Source organism: Bufo gargarizans, chromosome 5, assembly GCF_014858855.1.
Source record: "Bufo gargarizans isolate SCDJY-AF-19 chromosome 5, ASM1485885v1, whole genome shotgun sequence".
NCBI lineage: Eukaryota > Metazoa > Chordata > Amphibia > Anura > Bufonidae > Bufo > Bufo gargarizans.
In genome coordinates, this window is record NC_058084.1 from 165,906,723 (window position 1) to 165,918,907 (window position 12,185).

General features: G+C 45.0%; 1 protein-coding gene across 1 annotated transcript in view; it reads left to right on the forward strand.

Annotated features, from left to right (window-relative positions):
• Positions 1-414: 414 nt before the first annotated feature.
• ZNF407 (zinc finger protein 407) overlaps positions 415-12,185 on the forward strand; it is a 536,938-nt gene continuing 525,167 nt past the window's right edge. The window contains exon 1 of the mRNA XM_044293117.1: positions 415-487. The gene's annotated coding sequence lies outside the window, so the exon portion shown is untranslated. The remainder of the gene's footprint in view (positions 488-12,185) is intronic.

Consider the following 12,185-nt stretch of genomic DNA (forward strand, 5'->3'; position numbering starts at 1 on the left):
AAGACTGGCACTCCATGGGCAACATAAGCATCAATTTGGCATACAGCCGCAGAAGGCAGAGCCATACCGTCAGCTGGCAGCATACTGTATACAGTGAGAGCCAGTGATAGGACGGAGGAGTCCTGGGAAACAGTGAAATACCCCTCCTCTCTTCCGCCACCTACAGCAAGGCAAACCCACTGCAATGTATGTGCGAAAAGTAACAATCAGTGGGCACGATGCCTGCTGACTGGAACATGTGCCGCCCACAAAGCGCGCTCGTGCCATCACAGCACTATATCCACCACACGCGCGGCGCACGAGACCCGACAGCTTTTCATTTTATCAAGCGCGCCAAAACAAAGCCCTATCACGTGGTTCGGCTGTCCCCGCCCCCGAGCGTTTCGCGTTTCACAGAAGCTGTGACGTAACCGCGTCCCGTATCTACGGCAGGCCGCTAGTGACTAAGATCATCGTGGGCGAACGCGCAACGTTTTTTATAGAATCGGTAAGTGTGCTTAGTCCCCGAGGCTGGGACGTGTCACCGAGCTGCGGAATATAACCGAGTTGCTATTGCTGCCATAATGAGGGCTTTACTACAGGAAGGAGTTTTATATTCACTGCTTGCAGGACCGCTGCTTGCTTGGGGCTTTTTGGGCCTCTACGGCGCCGTCGTTTTGTCCTGTACGGCTGCAGATGGAGTGTGACTTCTGATTGGCCGAGGAGAGGAGCCTCATTCACGCCCATTTACCGTCACCCTAATCCTCTGTGGCACCGGGTCCCTGGCAGTGCCCCCCTGATGACACACCTGTCGTATCTACTCTTGAGTGTATTTGTAATAGTTTGTGTGAGCGGGGCTCCTGGCATCTATGTTCTACATGAGGCGAAGGAAGGCAGTGGCAGCTGTAACCTGTGCTGGTGAATGTGTGTCTGTATGAACACATGTGTACCAGCCTGGGGTGTATATAGCCATGTAGTATGTGTCTGTATGAACACATGTGTGCCATCCTGGGGTGTATATAGCCATGTAGTATGTGTCTGTATGAACACATGTGTGCCATCCTGGGGTGTATATAGCCATGTAGTATGTGTCTGTATGAACACATGTGTGCCATCCTGGGGTGTATATAGCCATGTAGTATGTGTCTGTATGAACACATGTGTGCCATCCTGGGGTGTATATAGCCATGTAGTATGTGTCTGTATGAACACCTGTGCCAGCCTGGGGTGTATATAACCATGTAGTATGTGTCTGTATGATCACCTGTGCCAGCCTGGGGTGTATATAACCATGTAGTATGTGTCTGTATGAACACATGTGTGCCAGCCTGCGGTGTATATAACCATGTAGTATGTGTCTGTATGAACACATGTGTGCCAGCCTGGGGGTATATAACCATGTAGTATGTGTCTGTATGAACACATGTGTACCAGCCTGGGGGTATATAACCATGAAGTATGTGTCTGTATGAACACATGTGTGCCAGCCTGGGGGGGTATATAACCATGAAGTATGTGTCTGTATGAACACATGTGTGCTAGCCTGGGGGGGTATATAACCATGTAGTATGTGTCTGTATGAACACATGTGTGCCAGCCTGGGGGGGTATATAACCATGAAGTATGTGTCTGTATGAACACATGTGTGCTAGCCTGGGGGGGTATATAACCATGTAGTATGTGTCTGTATGAACACATGTGTGCCAGCCTGGGGGTATATACCCATGTAGTATGTGTCTGTATGAACACCTGTGCCAGCCTGGGGTGTATATAACCATGTAGTATGTGTCTGTATGAACACATGTGTACCAGCCTGGGGGTATATACCCATGTAGTATGTGTCTGTATGAACACCTGTGCCAGCCTGGGGGTATATAGCCATGTAATATGTGTCTGTATGATCACGTGTGTGCCATCCTGGGGGTATATAGCCATGTAGTATGTGTCTGTATGAACACATGTGTGCCATCCTGGGGGTATATAGCCATGTAGTATGTGTCTGTATGAACACATGTGTGCCATCCGGGGGGTATATGACCATGTAGTATGTGTCTATATGAACACATGTGTACCAGCCTGGTGGTATATAACCACGTAGTATGTGTCTGTATGAACACGTGTGCCAGCCTGCGGTGTATATAACCATGTAGTATGTGTCTGTATGAACACCTGTGCCAGCCTGGGGTGTATATAACCTTGTAGTATGTGTCTGTATGAACACATGTGTGCCAGCCTGCGGTGTATATAACCATGTAGTATGTGTCTGTATGAACACCTGTGCCAGCCTGGGGTGTATATAACCATGTAGTATGTGTCTGTATGAACACCTGTGCCAGCCTGGGGTGTATATAACCATGTAGTATGTGTCTGTATGAACACATGTGTGCCAGCCTGCGGTGTATATAACCATGTAGTATGTGTCTGTATGAACACATGTGTACCAGCCTGGGGGTATATAGCCATGTACTATATGTATGTATAAACGCATGTGCCAGCCTGGGGGTATATAGCCATGTAGTATGTGTCTGTATGAACACATGTGTGCCAGCCTGGGGGTTATATAACCATGTAGTATGTGTCTGTATGAACACATGTGTGCCATCCTGGGGGTATATAACCTTGTATTATATGTATGTATGAACACGTGTGTGCCATCCTGGGGGTATATAATCATGTACTATATGTATGTATAAACGCATGTGCCAGCCTGGGGGTATATAGCCATGTACTATGTATGTATGAACACGTGTGCCAGCCTGGGGGTATATAGCCATGTACTATGTATGTATGAACACGTGTGCCAGCCTGGGGGTATATAACCATGTACTATGTATGAACATGTGTGTGTCAGCCTGGGTTATGTAACCATGTAGTATGTATGAACACGTGTGTCAGTTTGGGGGTATATAACCATGTAAAATGTACATGTATGAATACATGTGCCAGCCTGGAGGTATATAACCATGTAGAATGTATATGTGTCTGTATGAATACCTGTATGCCAGCCTGTGGGTATATAACCATGCAGAATGAATGCTTGGTGTATGTATAAACACATGCATGTCAGCCTGAGGGTATAGAACCATGTGGCATGACCCTGCATACATCTATACCTCCAGGCTGGCATGCAGCAATGCAGAATGATTGTATAGATATACGTCCACCGATCTGCCATTCCAGGCCCCCGTCATGCATGGACTCCACGAGACTTCTGGTGGTGTCTAGCACAAAGGAGAAGACTAAGCAGCTCCATACTTGGTCGTATCGTGTCTCATATCAGAATCAGATCAGCGAAATACATATAGAAATCTGTGTCTTCACATATCGGCCATGTCACCCTCACCACGCTGTCGGGTCGCGGGCTATAAGACAGCTGCCTCCGGAAGAGAATTTTCTTTCATGTCAAAGGTGTGCATAGCCTTTAAGCCTCATTCACACGTCCGTGTCCGTGCTCAAATCTGTGAGAAGGTGGTCAGTGGTTTATCCGTGAAGCTGTCCGTGATGGATCCGTTTTTTGCTGTCCATATGGGGCATCTGTGTTGCATCCGTGGCTTTCACGGACCCATAGCCTATAATGGGCATGATGGATCCGTGAACACGGACAAAATAGAGCATGGATCCGTGCTAAAAATACGGACCCACGGACTGTGCTAAAACACTGATGTCTAAATACACACATTAGAATGAATGGGTAGGTGTGCTGTCCGTGGTACTAGGGTTGTTGCGGGTATCTAAATTTTGATACCCAATCGATACTTTTGTCCCGGTATTGATACGCAGTCTAGCATCAGCTTCTCTAGTGGACGTTCCTTCTCCCTGTGCAGCGCTGCGATTGGACAGCGCAACAGCCAGGGAGAAGGAACGCCCACTAGAGAAGCTGATGTCTGCTCCCCATTGCTCCGATAGTAATTAGCATATGGAGCAGGAGAAGAGACAGTAATGGGGCACAGCGGGCGAACGGAGCAGCGCCCAGGAATAATAGTAAGTGCTGGGACATCTCTGGGCGCCGCTCTGTGTAGCCGCTGCCTAATACTTAAAGACTATTTTATATGGAGAAACAAAAAAGACTACTTTATATGGGTCCAGACGTTTACACATAATACAGGAGGCAGGTGTCGGCAGCAGAATCGCATAGCCGGCACCCTTCCCCTGACAGGGAGCTACGATCAGCGGCAGTTAACCCCTCAGGTGCGGCACCTGAGGGGTTAACTGGCGCTGATCTGCCAGTACCCGTCTCCTGTATTAAGGGGTAATTATCATTGGTGGCGCAGTGCGCCCGCCCCCCCTCCTCAACCCCCCACCCCATTAAAATCACTGGTGGCTCATTAGTGGCAGTGGCCACAGGGTCCTCTCCCCTCCCCCTCATTGGTGGTACAGTGGCAGTTCTGATCGGAGCCCCAGCAGTGTAATCCTGGGGCTCCGATCGGTTACCATGGCAGCCAGGACGCTACTGAAGCCCTGGCTGCCATGGTAACTTCCCTGATGCTGTGAGCACAAAGCCCAGAGCAGAAGGGAGAGTGTGAAGTCCTATTCACCCTGATAGAGAGCTATCAGGGTGAATAAGACAAGGGATGAAAAAAGTCCCAGGTTCTAGCCCCTAAGGGGGAAATGGATATTAAATAAAAAGTGAAAAAAACAAACAAAAAAAAGTTAAAAAAACTAAACGCTAAATATTATGTATGAATCACCCCCTTTCCCAATTTCACATATAAAATGTATAAACAATAAATAAACATATTACACATTGCCCCGAGTCTGGTGTGTGCTGTCCGTGGTGCACTGGCGTGTGCTGTCCGTCGTGAGGCTTTAAAGGGATTGTCTCATTTCAACACCTGGGATCTGCGCTCATCTCTCTAACCACAGCGAGTGAAGAGGTGGCCGAGCATGCGCAGCTCTCCCCAGTCACTTCTGTGGGACCTCCGAATATACCATGCAAGTCCTGTAGTTGTAGTGCATGCTTGGCCACCTCTCCATTCACAGCAGTGCAAGACTGTGCCTTTTCTTCAGGTATTTGTGAATCCCACTCCTATCAGACATATGCCATACATGACCAGATGGGAGTACTACTTTAAAGGGCATCTGTCAGCAGATTTGCACCTATGACACCGGCTGACCTGTTACATGTGCACTTGGCAGCTGAATGCCTCTGTGTGGGTCCCATGTTCATATGTGCCCGCATTGCTGAGAAATATGGGGGCATTGCCGCTATACCTAGAGCCTCAGCTCTTTCTTCAACGGCTGCGCCCTCTCCACTTTGACAGGGACCAGGAAGTGAAAACATCACCACACCAGGCCCTGTCAATCAAAGTGTAGGGGGTCTGGCAGTTGCTGAGAAAGCAGAAAATCTAGGTGTAACGGCAACGCCCCCGTTGCTCCTAGAGGCTCATTTGCAGATATTAAAACTACATTTTTCTTAGCAATGCGGGCACACAGGAACATGGGACCACCACAAATGCCTTCAGCTGCCAAGCTTTGCATCGCGCTCATCCCCATTCTCTTCTATGGGGCTGAGCTGCTCCTAGGTCATGTGACTGATGGCCTAGGAAAAGCATGCTCAAACAGGTGTCAGAACCCCACCGATCAGATGACCTTAGTACAAAAATCTCAGAAAACACCTTTAAAAAGGTTATCCCACAAAAAACATTTATCACCTATCCTGAAGATGGTCCATACATTTACAATCACTGGGGTCCCCTGTGTGTACGTTTTCATAGGACAACACCTTTTACTCTTAGGCTACCAGTGCCGTACATGTACGGCGCTGGTGCGATGTGTAAACCGCCGGCAGATCTCTGCTGTTTCATACAGCAGAGACCTGCGGCTAATTACCGTGACCGGCAATAATGCCGATCGCGGTAATTAAATGCTTTAGATGCCGTGATCAAGTGAGATCACGGGCTTCCTACCTATGCCCTGTGTGTCCAATCCGGACATAGATAGTTGCGCTGAATACTGATAGCCTTAGGCCCCTTTCACACGGGTGAGTATTCCATGCAAATGCGATGCGCGAGTTGAACGCGTTGCACCCGCACTGAATCCTGACCCCAGTCATTTCTATGGGGCTGTGCACTCAAGCTGTGATTTTCACGCATCACTTGTGCGTTGCGTGAAAATCGCAGCATGCTCCTCTTTGTGTGTTTTTCACGTAACGCAGGCCCCATAGAAATGAATGGGGTTGCGTGAAAATTGCAAGCATCCGCAAGCAAGTGCGGATGCGGTGCGATTTTCACGCACGGTTGCTAGGAGACAATCGGGATGGAGACCCGATCATTATTATTTTCCCTTATAACATGGTTATAAGGGAAAATAATAGCATTCTGAATACAGAATGCATAGTACAATAGTGCTGGAGGGGTTAAAAAAAAATATTAAACTTACCTTAATCCACTTGCTCGCGCTGCCCGGCTTCTCTCCTGACTTCTTTTTTGCTGTGTGCAGGAAAAGGACCTGTGGTGACGTCACTCCGGTCATCACATGGTCAGTCACATGATCTTTTACCATGGTGATGGATCATGTGATGACCGGAGTGACGTCACCACAGGTCCTTTTCCTGCACACAGCAAAAAAGAAGACAGGAGAGATGCCGGCATGCTCAAGCAAGTGGATTAAGGTGAGTTTAAAAAAAAAATATTTAACCCCTCCAGCCCTATTGTACTATGCATTCTGTATCCAGAATGCTATTATTTTCCCTTATAACCATGTTATAAGGGAAAATAATACAATCTACAGAACACCGATCCCAAGCCCGAACTTCTGTGAAGAAGTTCAGGTACCAAAGATGCCGATTTTTCTCACGCGCGTGCAAAACGCATTATAATGTTTTGCACTCGCGCGGAAAAATCATGCATGTTCCCGCAACACCCGTGTGAAAGAGGCCTTACTAAGTAGGCTAGCAGTATTCAAACTGCAATTCTTATTTTGGCCACCAGATGGCAGGATAAGAAATTAGCAAAAGTGAGCAAAATAAGCTAATAATAAAGCCCTGATAAACCAAAATAAATAAAAAAAAATTATAAGCTCATATATGAGGCACATAATGATCACAATTTTATTTATTTTTTAATATACAAAAGTTTAAATCACCCCCCTTTCCGTAGAATTAAAAAAATAAATGCCTAAATAACAATAAATATAAATATCATGGGTATCACCGCGACCGAAAATGCCCATACTATTAAAATAGAAAAAAAAAAAATCCAATATGGTAAAAAATTAGCCCTTAAACAGCTCTGTAGACATAAGTATAAAAAGTTATAGGGGTTCAGAATATGGTGATATAAAAAAAATACATTTATTTTTACACTATTTAGACATAAAGAACCTATATATATATGTGATATCGTTGTAATTGTACTGACCCAGAGAATGAAGGGCATGGGTCAGTTTTGCGGTAAACAAAACGCTGTGGGAACAAAACCTGTAAAACGGTTGAGGGATTGCGTTTTTTTTTAACATTATCACCCCATTTGGATTTTTTTTTTTACCGCTTCCCACAACATTTTATGCCATAATTAATGGAGGCATTAGAAAGTACAACTTGTCCCGCAAAAAATAAGCCCTCATACAGCTATGTGACCGGAAAAAAAAAAAAAGTTATGGCTCATGGAAAATAGGGAAGAGAAATGAAAACGAAAAAACCTCCGTTATCCAAAGGGTTAACTTTCTTGGCAGTTGGTGCTACAGAAGCTCTTTTGTGGGATTGGACCAGACCAGCTAGCTTTCGCCCGCCATCAGTGAGGCTTGAGCGCCAATGACCCTGTCTTTGGTTCATCGTAGAGTGCCTTTGGTGGGTACAAACCATAAGGCCTGCCATTGCGACGATGCTCTGACCCAGTTGCCTAGCCAATTTGGCTAGATCCTTTCGCTCTTCCCCATTTTTCATACACCACTACATTCCGCTGTACATCAACTTCCAGAACTGTTTTCTTGCTGCGTAATATGTCCCAAGTCAGATCTGTCGTGTTTGGAGACTGATGTCATTGGAAAGAATGATGGATTTCAGCATGGCTGACCCTTTGGTCATCTAGAAGATCCTCTCTTCAGGGTGGAGTCAGGAGAGAGCTATCAGTCACTTGAGTATTGGGTCTTCAGCTGTATAATGTCCATTCCTTAAAGGGCTGTTCGATTAGATTAAAGGGGATGTCTCACTTCAGCAAATGGCATTTATCATGTAGAGAAAGTTAGTACAAAGCGCTTACTAATGTATTGTGCTTGTCAATATTGGCGCCTTCGCTGGCAAGATTCATTTTTCCATCACATTATACACTACACGTTTCCATGGTTACAGACCACCCTGCAATCCAGCAGTGGAGGCAGTGCTTGCACACTATAGGAAAAAGTGCTGGCGTCTCTTGGGGCTGGGACCATGGGAACTCTCATAGGCTAATGCTTTTTGCTATAGTGAACAAGCAAGGCCACTGCTGCTGGATTGCTGGGTAGTCTGTAACCATGGAAACGAGAAGTGTATAATGTGATGGATAAATGAATCCAGCCAGCAAAGGAAGCAATATGGATAATAACAATACATTAGTAAGTGCCTTGTATTCACTTTCTCTACATAATAAATGTTTTATGCCATAGTGACATGACCTGTTTAAGGCTACTTTCACACTAGCGTTCGGGCGGATCCGTTCTGAACGGATCCGCTCATAATAATGCAGACGGAGGCTCCGTTCAGAACGGATCCGTCTGCATTATTTTTAGCATAGAACAGCTAAGTGTGAAAATAGCCTAGTACGGATCCGTCCAGACTTTCAATGTAAAGTCAATGGGGGACGGATCCGCTTGAAGATTGAGCCACATTGTGGCATCTTCAAACGGATCCGTCCCCATTGACTTACATTGAAAGTCTGGACGGATCCGCACGGCCAGGCGGACACCCGAACGCTGCAAGCAGCGTTCAGCTGTCCGCCTGTCCGTGCGGAGGCGAGCGGAGCGGAGGCTGAACGCCGCCAGACTGATGCAGTCTGAGCGGATCCGCCTCCATTCAGACTGCATCAGGGCTGGACGGCTGCGTTCGGGTCCGCTCGTGAGCTCCTTCAAACGGAGCTCACGAGCGGACCAGCGAACGCTAGTGTGAAAGCAGCCTAAAGGCTGTGTACACCTTTGGGGGCAATTTTTGTTTGATTGCATCTTACTTATTTTTGGCTAATAATCCTCATCTTTAAACTACTAAGAGGTCATAAACGTATTTAACACGTTAAAGGGAGTCTTTCACGCCGATTGACCCTATTAACACACTTATGTCCACGGCATCCCCCCTATTAAAACTGTTCTTACCATTAGTTCCCTGCTAGCATCATTCGTCCAAAAAACACTTTTATTCCGTATGCAAATGAGGCTGTGAAGGTGCCCAGGGGCAGCCTTACAACGGCTGGTGCCCAGGCCCCTGGGTCATTTTCATACCAATTCACTCCCCCTCCTCCGCGTCTGCCCGTCCATCCGCCGCGTCTGCCCGCCCTTGGTCTCTTCTCTATCTTTCCTCCTACTGTCCATAATCCCGCGCATGCGCCGATGACCGCGATATCGGCGCGTGCGCATTGAATGACCACAGTCTGGCCGGGGCATCACTGTTTACTGTGCGCATGTGCCGGCCCGGGCCTAACTTACGTTCTTGCCGTGATGCTGTGATCACGGCAAGAACGTAAGTTAGGCCGGTGCCGGCGCATGCGCACAGTAAACTGTGATGCCCCGGCCAGACTGTGGTCATTCAATGCGCACGCGCTGATATTGCTGTCATCACAAAAAGTGTAATAGCAAGCGATCAAAAAGTCATATGCCAAAATAGCGCCAATCAAACCGTCATCTCATCCTGCAAAAATCATACCCTACCCAAGATAATCGCCCAAAAACTGAAAAAATGATGGCTCTTAGACTATGGAAACACTAAAACATGATATTTTTTTTTTGTTTCAAAAATGAAATCATTGTGTAAAACTTACATAAATAAAAAAAAAGTATACATATTAGGTATCACCGCGTCCGTATCGACCGGCTCTATAAAAATATCACATGACCTAACCCCTCAGATGAACACCGTAAAAAAATAAAAACGGTGTAAAAAAAGGCATCAAAAAGTCATATGCACCCCAAAATAGTGCCAATAAAACCATCATCTCATCCCACAAAAAATGAGACCCTACCTTAGATAATCGCCCCAAAACTGAGAAAAACTATGGCTCTCAGACTATGGAGACACTTAAACATATTTTTTTTTGGTTTCAAAAATGAAATCATTGTGTAAAACTTACCTAAATAAAATTGTATACATATTAGGTATCGCCGCGTCCGTGACAACCTGCTCTATAAAAATACCACATGATCTAACCTGTCAGATGAATGTTGTAAATAACAAAAAAAAGGTGCCAAAAAACAATTTCTTGTTAGCTTGCCTCACAAAAAGTGTAATATGGAGCAACCAAAAATCATATGTACCCTAAACTAGTACCAACAAAACTTCCACCCTATCCCGTAGTTTCTAAAATGGGGTCACTTTTTTGGAGTTTCTACTCTAGGAGTGCATCAGGGGAGCTTCAAATGGGACATGGTGTCCAAAAAAACTGTCTAGCAAAATCTGCCTTCCAGAAACCGTATGGCATTCCTTTCCTTCTGCGCCCTGCCATGTGCCCGTACAGCAGTTTATGACCACATATGGGGTGTTTCTGTAAACTACAGAATCGGGGCCATAAATAATGAGTTTTGTTTGGCTGTTAACCCTTGCTTTGTAACTGGAAAAAAAAAAAGGAAAATCTGCCAAAAAAGTGAAATTTTGAAATTGTATCTCTATTTTCCATTAATTCTTGTGGAACACGGGACCGTTTTGAATACCTTGAGGGGTGTAGTTTCTAGAATGGGTGGATTCTATTATATAAGCCTCACAAAGTGACTTCAGACCTGAACTGGTCCCTAAAAATTGGGTTTTTGAAAAGTTCTGAAAAATTTCAAGATTTGCTTCCAAACTTCTAAGCCTTGTAACATCCCCAAAATAAAAAAATATAATTCCCAAAATTATGCAAACATGAAGTACACATATGGGGAATGTAAAGAAATAACTATGTTTGGAGGTATTACTATGTATTATAGAGGTAGAGAAATTGAAACTTGGAAATTTGCAATTTTTTACAAATTTTTGGTAAATTTTGTATTTTTTTTATAAATAAAATGTATTTTTTTTTACTTCATTTTACCAGTGTTATGAAGTACAATATGTGCCGAAAAAACAATCTCAGAATGGCCTGGATAAGTCAAAGCATTTTAAAGTTATCACCACATAAAGTGACACTGGTCAGATTTGCAAAAAATGGCCTGGTCCTTAAGGTGAAAATGAGCTTGGTCCTTAAGGTGTTATTGCACATTCTTATAAGTAAGGGTACTTTCACACTAGCGTTTTTCTTTTCCGGCGCTGAGTTCCGTCCTAGGGGCTCAAATCCGGAAAAGAACTGATCAGTTTCATCCCCATGCATTCTGAATGGAGAGTAATCCGTTCAGGATGCATCAGGATGTCTTCAGTTCAGTATTTTCGCCTGATCAGGCTTTTCAGAAAACCGTAGCATGTTGTATTTTTACCTCCGGCCCAAAATCCTGAACACTTTGACTGAACTCCGGATCCGGTCTTTTTTCCATTGACTTGCATTAACGCTGGATCCGGCGCTGTCGGATCTGGCTTTTGCATGTTAAACCCGAAAAATGAGAAAAAAAGTTAGTCCATAAATGGCGGATCCGTTTTTTCTAATGCATTTTTTCATTGTGATCAAAATTCTGATCAGGATTCAAATGTAATCCGTTTTCACACGTTTTTTTGGATCCGGCGGGCAGTTCCGGTATTGGAATTAAACGCCGGATTTAAACAACGCTAGTGTGAAAGTAGCCTTTGATAAGGATTGAGCTTTAAAGGGTGTTTATAATGTCAGGAAGCAGAGATAAGAAGTCTATCTGCTCCCCAGATGACAGGAAAGACAGAAAATCCACAGGCTGCTACTACATCATATCAGCTCTTTACACAAAAAAAGGATTCCATATTGTTCATACTGACCAACTGAAAAAATGATTGTAAGCTCAAAATAAGTGCAATGCAAAAATGTAAAAAAATTGCCGCCAAAGGTGTACATAACTTAAAAGCTATCTGCTATCCAACAGTAGGATCCCCACCGATCACAAGAACAGGAGCCTTGTACCCCTTGTAGCCTCCTTGATTCTGGACATAGCTG